The following is a 17500-nucleotide window of genomic DNA, read 5'->3' on the forward strand; positions in this document are numbered from 1 at the left end:
GAGGAGGAAAGAGAAGGAAGGAGGGAAGGAAGGAGAGGGAGGGAAAAGAAAGAGGGAATGAGAGAAGGAAGAGGATCAAGGGAAGGAAGGAAGGGGAAGGAAGGAAGGAAGAGAAGAGGAAATTAGGAAAAGAAAAGGAAGGAGGTAAGGAAGGGGAGGAGGAAAGGAAGAGAAGGAGGGGAAGACAGGAAGAAGGAAAAGGGGGAAAGGGTTAAAAAAGGGAAGGGGGAGGGAAGGAGGGAAGGGGAAGGAAAAAGGGGGAAGAGGTAAAGAAGGGAAGGGGGGAAGGAAGGAGGGAAGGGGGGAAGGGGGAAGGAGGGAAGGAGAGAAGGAGTAGAATGCAAAGAGAATCTGTGGGGCTGTGTGGGCTGTAAGGCTGTAGGGGGGGCTTTGGGGGGGCTGTGGGGGCGCGGGCCCGTTCCTGATAAAGCTGAAGTACAGGAGCGATGTAAGACTAGGAAGAAATTATGAGGAGGAGGAGGAGGAGGACGGAAGGAGTAGGACGGAGGAGGAAGGAAGAGTAGGAGGGGAGGAGGAGGGAGGAGGAAGGAGGAGGAGGGAGGAGGGGAGAAGAGAAGGGAGGTGGAGGAAGAGGAGGGAGGAGGAGAGAGGAGGAAGAGGAGGGTGGAGAAGGAGGAGGGGAAGAGGGCGAATGAGGAGAGGAGGAGGAGGAAAGAGGAGGAGGAGGGAGGAGGAGGAGGAAGGAGGAGGAGGGAAGAGGAGGAGGGAGGAGGGAGGAGGAGGGAGGAGGAGGGAAGAGGAGGAGGGAGGAGGAGGGAGGAGGAGGGAAGAGGAGGAGGGAGGAGGAGGGAGGAGGAGGAGGGAGGAGGAGGAGGGAAGAGGAGGAGGGAGGAGGAGGAGGGAAGAGGAGGAGGGAGGAGAAGGAGGGAGAAGGAGGGAGATGAAGGAGGAAAGAGGGGGAAGAGAAAATATTAAAAATGAAAATTTTAATTATTTCAATATTAAAAGAAAATCACTCTCAACAATGGATACTCATTTCGGGTCCTTTGAATATGAAAAAACAAATTTAGAGAGAAAAAAAAAAGATAAAAATAAAAATAAAATAAAATAAAATAAAATAAAATAATAATAATAGTAATAAAAATAATAATAATAATAGTAATAATTTAGGTCCTTTGAATGTAAAAACAAATTTATAAAAAATAATAATAATAGTAATAATGATAATAATAATTTGGGTCCTTTGAATATAAAAACAAATTTAGTAAATAAAAATAAAAAAAATTACTATGATCTTCCTTCCACTTCATCTCGCCTTGCCCCACATCCGCTCCCTCCGTTCCGCTTCATGACTCCTGTGCCGGACCCGCTTCCCCCTTTCTGGAGACTTGTCTTCCTCCTGCTGATCTCCACGTTCCCTCTCTCTCCTTAAGAACATAAGAATGAAGGAGACTGCAAGAGACCATAAAGCCTACACTAGGTAGTTCCTTTCTACACACGCAAAGCAGACCACACGTCTTATTTGCAAATATGTATATTGCTCACTATTATTTCAGAAATATATATTCAACAATTCTCTAATAATATTCTTTTAACAAAGAAATAATATTTTAATGCGAAGATTATGAAAAATAAATTTATATAATTTTGGTCCAAATATAGACTAATCATTAAATACTATCTGTCTATATACATAACTATCTACCTACCTATCTTACTCTAATTTGGATCAAGTTATGTGTGCTTGTATGTATATATGTATGCGTATATATGTATGTATATATGTATGTGTGTATATATCATGCATGTTTGTATATATGTTTGTATGTATACATGTATGTATGCATGCATGCATATTTGTATGTATATATGTATGTTTGTATGTATGTTTGTATGTATGTATGTATGTATGTGTGTATATTCATGTATAGTATATATATATATATATATATATATATGTAGGCTATATATATATATATATATATATATACAGTATATATATATGTATGTATATATGTATGTATGTACGTATATATGTATGTATATATGTATGCATCTATGCATCTACCTATAATCTGCCATTTATCCATGTATGGACTGTAGTTTACCAGCGCTTCTATCCTTGTGGTCATTTTCGCGTTACAAATACAATAAAATCGTCTACACGTCACCAGAATAAAATATACAAAGAAAGCCACACTCACCTACAAATGAAAAATGGGATTTGTATTACCTACGAATAGAAATTAAAGTTTTAACTCCTACAACCTTGTCTCAGGTTCGAATCCTGCAGGCCACTGGTGACCGCCACTTGCCCAGGCTATCCTCGACCAAAGGGCAAAGGTGACTGAGCCCTGTGATTGCTTATTGTGGCTGCCGTCAGGTGATTTTATTCAGCAAACCGTGTTCCACGGTCAGCCGAGTCATGGGACACACTATCGGGGTTGGGAGTCGCACTATCGGGGTTTAGGGAACAATGAATTTAGGGAATTTATGCGAATTAGGGAACTAGGGAAGGGTAAAGGGGAAGATAGGAACATCAAAGGAATGAGGGAGTGATGGTCGGATGGCTACAGTACTCGGCTCATTATATACATATACATATGTAGCCTACATATATATATATATACATATATATGTAGCTTATATATATATATATAATACATTACATGCAGTCACACATACACACATAAATATATACATACATGTATATATACATAGATACACATACATGTATGCACATGCATACACGCACACACACACACACACACACACACACACACACACACATATACATACACACGCACAAACATGCATACACACACGCGCGCGCACACACATACATACAATACACACATACATATGTACATATATATGCGTATATACATAAATATGAATGCTATCAACAGTTCGTAATTTATGACATTATTCTACAATTTCACATGATTGTGGAGAGATGTAAATTGGATTACCATTTGCAGATTTCGCCAACACCAAATACAATTTACATATTTTCCCTCAAAAGCAAATGGACATAAAATGACGATGCGAATATTAAAAAAAAAAAAAAAAAAAAAAAAAAAGATTGTGTTATGAAAAAATAATAATTTTGTTTTCTCTTTATAGAGCGAAGCTCAGACGATGAGATAGTTTGAGAGAATATAAAGAGAAAAAATAAAAATTAGAGAAGAATAAAATACGTTAAATGAAAACAAATAAATAAAAAATAAGATGAAATAAAATATTGTAAGATAAGGTTTAAAGTATTATAAGATCAAATACAATACGATGAAACACAAAACAAATAATAAGATAAAATAAAAATGAAAAATAAAATAAAATACAATGAAATGAGGAAAATGAAATCAAATGAAACATAAGTATTATCAAACAAAACGAATACGTTGAAATAAAATAAAACAAAACAAAATAGAATAAGATGGAAATATGAAATTGAAATAAAACTAAAATATAAAAAAATGAAAATAGAAATTAACAAATTAGAAACAAAAAACAAATAAATTATATAAAAAATAAATAAGATAGAATAAAATTAAAAAGATACAATGTCATACAAGATAATACTTCCCCCAAGCCAGAAACAACAAACCACTTTTTATAGAGAGAATAAGCTTCTTAGCTTACGAGATGGCCGCAGGGCTACCAACAGAAACTTAAAAAAAAAAGAAAAAAAATCTAAGAGTATGCTTTGAAGTCTTAAAAGAGCTTTTATATGGAGCGTTGCCAGTCGAGGAATGTACTAATCTTCACAAAAAGTATCTTTACTGAAGGGAGAATGGATATAGGAATTTAAAATTACAGCTAATTTTAGTTGGGTGCGGTTGGCACGCCTGAGGGGAATCTCAGTTTGATTACTTGAAGAAATGTCGTATCAAATTCCAAGTACAGTCCCGTCCTAAAGTTGCGATCCACGGTCATAGTTTTGACTGTGAAAAATAAAATAAAATAGAATACAAATAAAATAGAATTAAATAAACAAAAACAAAACAAAACAAAAAATAGAATAATATAAAGTAAAATAAAATAAAATAAAATAAAACAAAACAAAACAAAATGAAATGTAATGAAATAAAGTAAGGTAAAAATTAAAATAAAATAACATAAAATAAACCAAAATAAAAATAAGATAAAACGAATTAAAATGAAACAAAATAGAAATAAATTAAAAATAAAATAGAATAAACTAAAAAAAAAAAAAAAAATTAGAATAAAATAAAATAAAATAAAATAAAATAAAATAGATATAGAACATAATTAAGTAAACGAAAACAAGACAAAATAAAATAAAATAAAATAAAGTGAAATAGAATGAAATACAATCAAATAGAATAAAATAAAATAGAAAAATAAATTAAAAATATAGACTAAAATTAAATAACATAAGGTATGACAGAATAAGGTACAAAAAATAAAACATAATCAAATCAAATCAAATGACACAAAATAAATATAAAATTAAATAAGATAAAATTAGATTAAACAAAATAAGGAATGAGAGGAGATGAAATGAAATAAAATGAAAAATAAAATAAGATAATGTGAAATAAAATAGAATGAAATGAAAAAGGCAAAATAGAATAGATAGTAAAGAAATGAAACAAGATGAAATAAAATAACATGAAATGAAATATTGTATGGCTGCGTATCTCTATCTTTGTACAAAAATCGAATAACTGAATAAATAAATGAATAGACAGAATAAATAAAAATAAATAAAAAATGATCAAGTTGAAGAGTTCATTCAAAGCTTTTGTACCTCATCAAGGCATCGCCCAAGTGAACTTCATTTTTAATGGGCCAATACAGGACCGGTCTCTTCACATGGTCGGTGATACAGCCTTTGTAACTCAACATGAGAGGAATTGATTTTTATACAGAAGAGATGAATAAAAGGATAATAATGATAATAATAATAATAATGATAATAATAATAATAATAATAATAATAATAATAATAATAATAATAATGATAATAATAATAATAATAATAATAGTAATAATAACAATGATAATAATAAATAGATAAATTGATAAATAAACAGAATAATAAGATAAATAAATCAATAAAAAATAATTAGTATGTAAATAAAAGAAAAATAGAAAAACAAATATACTAATTAATCAATGAATGAATGAAAAATAATGGTGTACTTAAATTCACAACTGCAATGAAAATTAGGTTTTTGATATTAACAAAAATATTAATAAAATCAACTGACGTTAAAAAATAAAAATAATCATATACATGTATATATATATATATATATATATATATATATATATATATATGTATATGCAGGATTCGAACCCACTGCATGCAACTGTCATAAAAATTATCGGATATATATATATATATATATGATATAGTGTAATGTAAAACATAATATAATATAATATATAACATAATACAAAATAATATAGTAATATATAATATAATATATAATATGATACAATATGATGTACAAAAATATATAATATAGCATAATATATATAATATAATAATATCTAATAAAGTAATAAAATATACTATACTATACTATACTATACTATAATATATATATCAACACATGATATAACATGATACAATATAATATAAGGAAATCAACAAACCAGAATATGATAAAAAAAAAAAAAATCCAAATCCAAACGAAATAAATTGCATAAATGATCAAGTAAAGGCACATTCCGCGAAGGACCTAACGAAGAGCGATAAGCATATAGAGATGACGTGTAGCCAAGTGTAGCGTGTAGAGGGGCCCGGGAGGGAGTGGGAGGGGAGGGTGGGAGGGTGGGAGGGGGGGAGAGGGGGGAAGGGGGAGGGTGGGGGGGAAAGGAAGCGGGCAGGCGCGGTCGGCCAAGCGTTACCGATGGGGGAAGTAGGAGAGGGGGAGAAGAGGGCTGGGGAGGAGGAGGAGGAGGAGGAGGAGGAGGAGGAAGAAGAGTATGGATAGTAGGAGCAGCATCGTATAGAAGAAGAGGAAGAGGAGGAGGAGGAGGAGGAGGAGGAAGGATAGCAGCATCGTATAGAAGAAGAGGAGGAAGAAAAGGGTCGGAGTAAAGGAGGGGGAGGAGGAAGAGGAAGAGGAGGAAGAGGAGGAGGAGTAGGACGGATAGTTATAGTAGTATCGTATAGAAGAAGAGGAGGAAGAGGAGGGTCGGGGTAATGGAGGAGGAGGAGGAGAAGAGGAGTATGGATAGTAGTGGTAGCATCATATAGAAGAGAGGAGGAAGAGGAAGGTTGGGGTGAAGGAGAACGAGGAGGAGGAGGAGGAGGGTCGGGGTGAAGGAGGAGGAGGAAGAGGAAGAGGAGAAAGAGGAGGAACAGGAGGGTCGGGGTGAAGTAGGAGGAGGAGGAAGAGGAGGAGGAGGAAGAGGAGGAAGAGGAAGAGGAGGAATAGGAGGAGTAGGAGTAGGAGGAATAGCATTAGCATCATCAAATGGAAAAGGAAGAGGAAGAGGAGGAATAGGAGGAGAAAAAAGAGGAGGGTCTGAGCGGTGGAGGAAAAAGAAGAAGAGGAGGAGGAGGAGGAGGAGGAGGAGGAGGAGGAGTAGCAGTAGCAGCATCAAGTAGAATAGGAGGAGGAAGAGGAGGAAGAGGAGATATGTCAGGAGCAGTATCAAGTGGAAGAGAAGGAAGATAAGGAGGAGGAGGAGGAGGAGGAGGAGAAGAAGGAGGAGGAGAAGGAGGAGGAGGAGAAGGAGGAGGAGGAGAAGGAGGAGGAGGAGGAGAAGGAGGAGGAGGAATAGCAGTAGCAACAGAATCAACTGGAAGGAGAGGAGGAGGAGGAGGAGGATGGGAAAGGAAGAGGAGATGGAAGAGGAGGAGAAGGAGGGGAAGTATCAACAGTAGCCGCAGTCAGCGGAAGGGGAGGAGGAAGAGGAGGAAGAGGAGGAGGAGGAGAAGTACCATATGACAGAAGATGTGAGGAGAAGGAAGAGGAGGAGGCTCGGGGTGAAAGAAGAAAAGGAGGAGGAGGAAGAGGAGGAGGAGGAAGAGGAAGAGGAGGAGAAGGAAGAGGAGAAGCCTCGGGGTGAAAGAAGAAAAGGAGGAGGAGGAAGAGGAGGAGGAGGAAGAGGGAGAGGAAGAGGAGGAGAAGGAAGAGGAGGAGGCTCGGGGTGAAAGAGGAAAAGCAGGAGGAGGAGGAAGAGGAAGAGTAGGAGTAGGAGGAGGAGGAGGAGGAGAAGGAAGAGGAGGAGAAGGAGAGGGAAGAGGAGGAGGAGGAGGAGGAAGAGGAAAAAGAGGAAGATAAGGAGAAGGAAGAGTAGGAAGAGGAAGAGGAGAAAGAGGAAGATGAGGAGGAAGAGGAGAAAGAGGAAGAGAAGGAGGGGGAGGTAGAGGAAGAAGAGGAGGAAGAGGAAGAGGAGGAGGAAGAAGAAGAGGAGGAAGAAGAGGAATAGGATGAGGAAGAGAAGGAGGAGGAGGAGAAAGAGGAGGAGGAGGAGGTGGAAGCTAAATAAAGAGAAGGAAGATGAGGTCAAAGAAGAGCAAGAGTATTGTTGTTTCTATGGGCTGAAGTTGACCAGCGATTCTATCCTTACGGACAATCTCGCTCCACTGTCGATTACGACTAAGACTGAGACTAAGACTTAGTCTAAGAGTAAGACTAAGACTTAATCTAAGAGTAAGACTAAGACTTAATCTAAGAGCAGGGTTAAGAGCAATACTAAGATTGAGACTTAATCTAAGAGTAAGACTAAGACTAAGATGTAATCTAGGAGTAAGAATAGGACTATGGATAAGACTTAATCTAAGAGTAAGACTTAGACTAAGAGTAAGACTTAATCTAAGAGGAAGACTAAGACTTAATCTAAGATTAAGACTAGGACAAAGACAAAGACTATGAGTAAGACCAAGAGTAAGACTCAGACTTGGAGGACGACTAAGATTAAGCATAAGACTTATACTAAGCCTAAGAGTAAGACTTAAGACTAAAACTAAGAGCAAGACTTAATCAAGGAGCAAGGCTAAGACAAATTAAAATCAAGTCATAAACTAAGAGCAAAACTAAGACTAAAACTAAGAGCACGACTGAGGCTAAAACTAAGAGTAAGACTGAGACTAAAACTAAGAGTAAGACTGAGACTAAAACTAAGAGTAGGACAAAGGCTAAGAGCAAGAAAAAAATGGAAAGCAAAACATAGAAGAGAAGAATCAACGGAAGGAGACCCCTTCCCCTTCCCTTTCCCCCTTCCCCTCGCCTGTCTGTCTGTCTGTCTGTCTGTCTGTGTGAAGAGTTGCAGGGCCCAAATCCATTCGTTCTATTCACTCTTTCATGTCTTTCATTTATTCAATTCCAAAGTTGACTTTTTCCATTTCCTTCTATTCATGTTCTTAAGTTCTTTTGAGTTCTTTCTTGGTGGAGAACTACGGTCGAAGAACACACACAAACGTTTGTCGAAGAACACACATAAACGTTTGTATACAAAAAACTCGTTTACATAGCACTGAGATGTGGGGGTGATGATACATACACATTTGTGTGCGTGTACACACACACACACACACACACACACACACACACACACACACACACACACGCACACACACACAAGCTTGCTGGTATAGTGGTACCAACTTAGCCTGTCCAGTTAGTAGTACCGAGTTCGGTCCCCAACTAGGGCTGGAAAGCATCACAGCACTGGAAGGGTAATAGTTATTAATCACAAGTTAAGCACGTGATCTAACTCACACTTACGTACACACACATGCACACACACTCACACGGGCTCACAAATACACACAAAAAATGAAGGGAACACACACACACACACACACACACACACACACACACACAGACCTATCTCCCCCGCAGATCATCATTACTTCCGCCACACTCACCCCTCTTGGCTCGCACAATCCTTCTCGTCCCGACTCGAGAGGCGCCGCCCCCATATACATATATACATCCATTACCAGGGGGGGTAGCCTATTCTTCTCCGCTCTCAACAGAGTCATAAAACAACTTAGATGATTTTACTCTCTCACATAAAGAAATTCCTCCACTCTGCGGCTCACTTTAATGCGTTTGTTCTGTCTAGCGTCAGGTCGAAGTTTCCGGAGGCCGCTGTAGTGGAAGGATTTTTTTTTTTTTTTTTTTTTTTTTTTTTTTTAGTACTTTCGTCTAATCAGCAAGGTAATCTCTTTCGGTTCAGGAAGGGGATTAAGTAAGTTTAACTCGATTCCTTCCTTCAATATATTTATCTATTTATATAATCTTTTGTGGTTATAATGAATTAAGACATCAACAACAAAATGTTAATTATGTGTTACTAATACTTTACCCTTCCAAACTCAGTAATTTTTTTTTTTTTTTTATTAGCGTCAGGCAATTCTATTCAGCTTAGGGAGGATTATGGTCAACAAGCGGACCATTTTGGTCCACAAGCAGACCATTTGGGTCCACAAGCGGATGATTTTGATTCAAAAGAGGACCAAATTTAGTCCCTGAGATGATTTTTGTTCAAAAGCGGACTATTTTGGTCCACAAGCGGACCATTTTGGTTCAAAAGCGGACCATTTTGGTCCACAAGCGGACCATTTTGGTCCACAAGCGGACCATTTTGGTCCACAAGCGGGCCATTTTGGTCCACAAGCGGACCATTTTGGTCCACAAGCGGACCATTTTGGTCCACAAGCGGACCATTTTGGTCCACAAGCGGACCATTTTGGTCCACAAGCGGACCATTTTGGTCCACAAGCGGACCATTTTGGTCCACAAGCGGACCATTTTGGTCCACAAGCGAACCGTTTTTGTTTCTATGGGGACCATTTTGGTCCACAAGCAAACCATTTTGGTTAAAAAGCGAACAATTTTGGTCCACAAGCGGACCATTTTACTTCACAAGCGGACGATTATGGTCCACAAGCGGACCAAATTTGGTCCACAATCTGACGATTTTGGTTTCTATGAGGACCATTTTGGTCCACAATCTGACTAAATATGCTCTACAAACGGACCATTATGCGGACGATTATGGACCACAAGCGGACCATATTGGTCCGCCTTCGGTCCACGTCTCGCATGGTCACGTCATCAAAGAAGGCCAAAGTAATTTCGTTACCGTAATAAAAGTAACCAAGTTACTAGACCGTCTTTGAAGATGCATTACCCTGGATAATTACTTTCCAAAGTGATGGGATTACCTGAGTAACCGGTAATTCATCTAATTACCTTATTTCATAGAACATCCAGCGAACAAGCGCGCATGGACTTGAGTTCGAATCCCGCAAGAGTCATAGCGTGGCACCAATAATGGTATTAAGTCCTCATCCCGATATTTGAGAGGCTATCATGTCTATCCACCGCGCTGAGCGGGTTCAGGGCGAATTGCTCAAGGTGTTCTTTGTGGACATTCCTAGGGCTTCTCTCTTTTCTCTCCTCTCTCCCTTCTTTCCTTCACTCTCTTTAGCCTCCTCTTCCTCACTCTCTCTTTCCCTACTTCCTCTTTCCTCCTCCTCCTCCTCCTCCTCCTCCTTTGCCCTCTCAACCTTCGCTCCTCTCCCCTCCTCTCCTCTTCCTCTTCCCTCCTCCTCCTCCTCCTCCTCCTTTGCAACTTTCCTCTTTCGCTCCTCTCCTCTTCCTCTTCCTTCCTCCTTCTCCTCCTTTGCCCTCTCCTCCCCCCTCCCTTCCTCTCCCTCTTCTCTTCCTCTTTCTCTTTCCTCCTACTCCCTCCTCCATCCTCCTCTTTGCCCTCAACTCGATCTCACCCTCCTCTCTCCTTCCTAATCCCCTCCTCTCCTCCTCCTCCTCCCTCCTCTTGTCCCTCCTTCCTAATCCCCTCCTCTCCTTCTCCTCTTCCTCCTCCTCCTCTTCCTCCTTCCTAATCCCCTCCTCTTCCTCCTCCTCCTTCCTAATCCCCTCCTCTTCCTCCTTCCTCCATTTCCTCTTCCTCCTCCTCTTCCTCTTCCTTCTTCCTCCTCCTTCTCCTCTTCTTCCTCCTCCTCCTCCTTTTTCCTAATCCCTTCCTCTTCTTCCTTCCTCTTCTTCTTCCTCCTCCTCCTCCCTGGAGATTTACTTCCACATTCCTTCACATTTTTTCATTTCCGTTTTTTCTTTTTCTTTTATATTTTATATTTTTCTTTCTGGTTCCATTTGCTCTTTACCGTCTCCCGTCGCTTCAGTACACTCTCGTTCCTCTTTTTCTCTTTTCGTTTCTATTTTTCTCTTTTCGTTTCTCTTTTTCTCTTTTCGTTTCTCTTTTTCTCATTTCGGTTCTCTTTCTCTCTTTTCGTTTCTCTTTTTCTCTTTTCGTTTCTCTTTTTCTCCTTTCGTTTCTCTTTTTCTCTTTTCGTTTATCTTTTTCTCTCTTCGTTTCTATTTTTCTCTTTTCGTTTCTCTTTTTCTCTTACTTTCTCTTTTCGTTTCTCTTTTTCTCTTTTTCTTTTTCTCTTTTCGTTTCTTTTTTTCTCTTTTCATTCATTTCTTTCTCTTTTCGTTTCTCTTGTTCTCTTTTCGTTTCTCTTTTTCTCTTTTAGTTTCTCTTTTTCTCTTTTCGCTTCTCCTTTTCTTCATTTTTATTCCTTTACTTTCTTCTATTTCTTAATAATTACTATCTCATAATTTCGTCTCTTTCGTATATTTTACATTTCTCTTCTTCATTTTCTCTAATTCCCTTGTTTTGGTTTTATAATATTCTCTCTTTCGTGTATTTGGCTATCTCTCCTCTCTTCTTTCTCTCTTCTCTCTCTCTTTTCCTCTTTTTCTATAATTTTCTTTCTTCTATTTGCAAGACAATTTTTCTATTTATTCTTATTTCTCTCTCTTATTCCCTTCTCTTCCTCTCTTTCTCCTCTTTCCTGCCCTCTTTCTCATCCGTCTCCCTCTCCTTCTCTCTTCCTCCTCTTTAATCTCTTTCATTTCCTTTCTTCGTCTTTTCTAATTCCGTCTTCCACACGCCCCCGCCATCTCCATTTCCTCTCTCTTCTCCTCCTCCTCCTCCTCCTCCTCTTCCTCTCTCCTCCTCCTCCTCTCCTCTTCCTTCTCCTCCTCCCCCTCTCCATCTTTCCTCCTTCCCCTCTTTCTTCTCCTCCTCCTCCTCCATCCCTACTCCTTCGCCTTCTCCTCCTCCCCCTCGTACTTCTTCTCCTCCTCCTCTCTTCCTCTCTCCTCCTCCTCCCCCTCTTACTTCTTCATCTCCCCTCTTCCTCTCTCCTCCTCCCCCTCTTCCTACTTCTCCTCCTCCTCCTCACCCTCTTACTTCTTCTCCTCCTCCCCCTCTTCCTCTCTCCTCCCTCCTCCTCCTCCTTCTTCTTCCCCTCCCCCTCTTCCTCTCTCCTCCTCCTCCTCTTCCTCTCCCCTCCTACTCCCCTCTTCCTCTCTCCTTCTCCTCCTCCTCCCCCTCTTCCTTCTTCTCATCCCCTCTCTCCTCCTCCTCCTCACCCTCTTACTTCTCCTCCTCCCCCTCTTCCTTCTCATCCACCTCCTCCCCTTCTACCTTCTCCTTCTTCTCTTCTTTTCTCCTCCTTTCTCCTCCTCGTCATCATCCACCTCCTGCACTTCCTCCTTTTCCTTTTCCTCTTCCACCTCCTCCTCCTCCTCCTCCGCATTTCCTCCTCGTCATACTTCTGTTCTTACTTCTCGTCCTCCTCCCTTCCTCCTTCCTCCTCCTCCTCCTCCTCCCTCCTCCTCCTCCTCCCCTTCTTTACCTCCCCTTTCTCTCTTTCCTACTTTCCCTCCTCCTCCTCCTCCTCCTCCTTTTCCTCCTCTTCCTCCTCTTTCTCCTTTTCCTTCCCCTCCTCCTCATCATACTTCTGTTCTTACTTCTCGTCCTTCTCCCTTCTTCCCTCCACCTCCTCCTCCTCCTCGTCCCTCCTCCTTCTTCCCCCCTCCTTCCCTCCTCCTCCTCCCTCCTCCTTCTTCCTTTCCTCCTTCCCCTCCTCCTCCTCCCTTCTCCTCCTCCTCCTCCCTACTCCTCCTCCTCCTCCCTACCCCTCCTCCCTCTCCCTCCGTGTACACATGTTAGTCAACTGGTGGGCTGATGCGTAACGCGATATATATACATATATATATTTTTTTATCAACGTTTACAATCGCAAACACGTGTGCCCCTCCGTGCCAAACGTTCGAAACGTTTAGGCCGGAAACGTTTGAGGGCACCCGCTCGTCCACACGGAGGGAGATAGCATCGTACCCGGTACTTAGGCTCGGGCAACCGTGACGCTAACGCGGACATTGGAATGTGACCCGGGGGCGGCAGATCTAAGGGAAACATAAACAAACGCTGCGTTCCTCTGGTCCATAGGGGCGAACCGAAGTCTCCCTAATGTATAGAGTGTATAAAGCTTATGCAATTAATACATCCATACAAGTGATCTATGATACAACGGAGTTGTGTTAATCTATCTAGTGTATTTTTATATACAATAGGTTCCTTGTAATAAAAAAGTAATTAGAAAATAATTTCATATATCAACAATAGATGTATTTGTATAAGATTTATTCATTGTTGGTTCCACTTCTAAGTACTACAGTGGACGATGTATTCCACTTCTGAGTACTACAGTGGACGATGTATTCTACTTCTAAGTACGACAATGGACGATTTACTCCACTTCTAAGTACTCCATTGTTTGACGTCTTCCACTTACGAGTACCACACTAAACAAAATGGCCGCTCCAAGAAGACGAATAAAATCGCCTGGCGACAGACAGAACAGAGCTCCAGATGACGTCATTTGGAGTGAGAAGGTGCGGACAAGTCGACACAGATGACGTCACTTGGAGTGAGAAGGTGCGGACAAGTCGACACAGATGACGTCACTTGGAGTGAGAAGGTGCGGACAAGTCGACACAGATGACGTCACTTGGAGTGAGAAGGTGCGGACAAGTCGACACAGATGACGTCACTTGGAGTGAGAAGGTGCGGACAAGTCGACACAGATGACGTCACTTGGAGTGAGAAGGTGCGGATAAATCGGCAGATGACGTCACTTGGAGTGAGAAGGTGCGGACAAGTCGACACAGATGACGTCACTTGGAGTGAGAAGGTGCGGACAAGTCTGTAGCAGAACGGAAGGCACATAAGGTCGACACGCCTTCGGCAGACCTTGACGAAACCGACCTTATCGACGCAAGATCTCTTTAGCGAAAGGCCCTATAGCTCGTTGCCATGGCAACCATCAGGATAACAGCTTTACTGCCTTCTTTGCATCTTCAATACCGCGACCGGAAACCAAATCCCCCTTAAACCTCACCACAAGCGGTTCTATCCGGATATCTGGGTCCAGAGGTCAAACCTCGTGGTGCCCCGGTCCTGTTCAAGCCCAGGGGTCGGTCCTCAGACGAATAGAATTGCCTGAAGGCTCCGTTGTTGCAATCGATGTCGAGCGGTACCGTGTTGAACTTTATGTACTACTGATGCAAGTACAGATAACCTTTGTCGCTTTCCAAGAGGGAATTCAATGCTCACGTGTATGTTTGCATATATATATATATATATATATATATATATATATATATATATATATATAGTGTATATTATATATATATATATATATATATAGATATACACGAGTATGTATGTATGTATATATGTGTGTGGGTGTATGTGTGTGTGTGCGTGTATATATGTGCGTCTGTGTATGTATCTGTGTGTATGTGTGTACGTATGTGTGTATGTGTGTATATACTGTATGTATGTATGTATATGTGTACGTGTGTGTGTGCGTGCGTGTGTGTGTGTGTGTGTGTGTGTGTGTGTGTGTGTGTGTGTGTGAAATGTTCCGTTTGAATACGAGCATTCCCGTCCATCTGGGACTCATCACAGCCCCCCCAGCCCCCAGCCCCGCCCCCCCAGCCCCTTCTCCCAGCCTCCATGATCCGCCCCCAGCTTCCGGAGTGCCTTGTAAGGAATCCCAGAGACCCACAGAAGTCTTAAGACGACTTAAATTTTTTTATGAATATCTAGAAACCTTTATGTGTTTCCAAGAATATTTGGAGACCTTCAGAAGTCTTAAGAAACTTTTAGAAATCTTTGGGAACATCTGATGGCTTTCAGGAACTTTCAGAAATCTGCAAAAGCTTCTAAAAGCCTTTAGAGACATCTAAAAACTTTCAGGACCTTCCAGAAGCCTTCCAAAAATCTTTTGTGTCATACTAAATTCTTCATGAGTTTCTAGAAGCCTTTAAAAGCTTTAAAAAGAGAGCTAGAAAAACATCTAGAAGCCTCTGGGGGACCTCCAGAAGCCTTAGAAAACTTTCAGAAGTCTTCAGAAGCTTTCAGAAACTTTCGGAGACCTCAAGAAGTCTTCAAGAGCTTCCAGAAGCCTTCTGGAGTCTTGTGGATTCTTCGGGAGCCTCCGAGAGAGTGTTTTTGGGTCCTCTTAATCCGACCAAATCCTCACCGATTTCCAGGATCCTTTTCCAAGCCTGAGGAGGATCCCGACAGGAACGACCCTAATGGAAGTGACCAACCCTAGCCCACCGCACTCAAAAAAAAAAAAAAAAAAAAAAAATGGGGGCATATAATTACTATAACTTTCCTTACTGTAGATCTTCACCCCGTCTCCCCCCTTTTTCTTTGGGGAGGAGGGAGAGGAGGTAGGAAGGGGAGAGGAGGTGGGGAGGGGAGAGGAGTTGGGGAGGGGAGATAAGGTGGGGAGGGGAGATAAGGTGGGGAGGGGAGAGGAGGTGGGGAGGATAGGGGAGAGGAGGTGGGGAGGATAGGGGATAGGAGGTGGGGAGGATAGGGGAGAGGAGGTGGGGAGGATAGGGGAGAGGAGGTGGGGAGGGGAGAGGAGGGTTGGGGAGGGGAGAGGAGGTGGGGAAGGGAGAGAAGGTGAGAGGGGAGAGGAGGAGAGAGAAGGTGGGGAGGGGAGAGGAGGAGGGGAGGGGAGGGGAGGGGAGGGGAGGTGGGGAGGGGAGGTGGGGAGGTGGGGAGGGGAGGTGGGGAGGGGAGAGGAGGAGAGGGGAGAGGAGGTGTGGAGGGGAGAGGAGGTGGGGAGGGGAGGGGAGGGGAGGTAGGGAGAGTAGAGGAGGTGGGGAGGGGAGAGGAGGTGGGGAGGGGAGGTTACTGCGCTTAATAAAATCATCCGGCGTCATCCAGAATAAGGTCTTTTGTTTTGTACCACTGCAGGTGAGAGAACCTGCTACCCATCCCTAGATTCCTTCCTTCAACTGAATAAAATCACCTGGCGGCAGCCGATAATTTTATTTGATGATGTGTAAAACCGTCTGACGTTAGCCAGAATAGCATCTATAAGGGAGAGAGAGAGAGAGAGAGAGAGAGAGAGAGAGAGAGAGAGAGAGAGAGAGAGAGAGAGAGAGAACTAGTTAACTAGAGATAGAGAGAGCTAGCTAGTTAGCTAGCTAGAGAGAGCTAGAAAGAGAGAGAGAGAGGGAGAGAGAGAGAAAGAGATATAGATAGATAGATAGATAGAGAGAAAGAGCGAGACCGAGAGAAAGATCGAGACCGTGAGAAAGCTAGAGAGAGAAATAAAGAGAAAAAAAAGATAATCAAGGGTATATGTAACTCTTTCCGTATTCTAAAACGAAATTTGAGATCCAAAAGATCAAAGGTCACAAGAATTATGGTCCTTATGTCCCTCACGCATAAGGTCGATAATCCCCTAAACCTCCACCAAACCCTTAAACTCAGTTTAAGAATAGGACATTTAGCCCCAAGCGTGCCTAAAGACCAAGGTTAACGTGGCACTGAAGTGCCAAAAGAGACGAATAAAATCACCTGACGACGGGACCCCACGAATTTTATTCATTTACCTATTTACTCATGTATTTATTCATCGATTTATTTATTTATTCATTCATTTATCATCTACTTAGATATTTATCTATTCATTCATTTAATATTTTATTTATTCATTTATCTAACTATCTATTCATCTATTTTCTATTCATTTATTGATTCGTTTATTCACTTATCTATTCATCTATTTATTGATAAAAATGATCTATTAATTTATCTGTTTATTCATTTAATTAGCTTTGTTTATTTATCTACTAATGTATTTATCTATTCATTTCCTTATTTATTTACTAAGTCATTTATTCATTTATTAGTTATGAAAAATCATTCCACCATAGTCTTTATTCTGGCTAATGCCAAATAATTACTTAGACAAAGATCCACATCATCTGTTTCTCCTCTTTTCTAGATTTTATTCAGTAAGGGGGCAACCCTCACGTATACATGACGCTTGGCTGTGTGTGTGTATTCACTTGGTCTTTGGATCACGTGATGGACTCGTGATCAACAGCTATTTCCCTCCTGGAAGAGAGCTCAGAGCTCGTAGGTCCGATCTATGGGTAATGCTATGACCTTGCACACACACACACACCCAACTCCCCGCCCACGAGAGTCAGAGTAACGACCCGAAGCGCAGCGGTACCGAAATAATTTCGGCCCTGGGCAGGATTCGAACCAGGAACTCCAAGCCACTATCGTGGCAGTTCAGTGCTCTACCAACTGCGCCACCGAGTCGTGTGTGTGTGTGTGTGTGTGTGTGTGTGTGTGTGTGATTCACTTTGGTCTTTGGATCACGTGTTGGACACGTGATCGA

This window comes from Oratosquilla oratoria, chromosome 15, assembly GCF_046742065.1.
Source record: "Oratosquilla oratoria isolate Oo_2021 chromosome 15, ASM4674206v1, whole genome shotgun sequence".
Lineage (NCBI taxonomy): Eukaryota > Metazoa > Arthropoda > Malacostraca > Stomatopoda > Squillidae > Oratosquilla > Oratosquilla oratoria.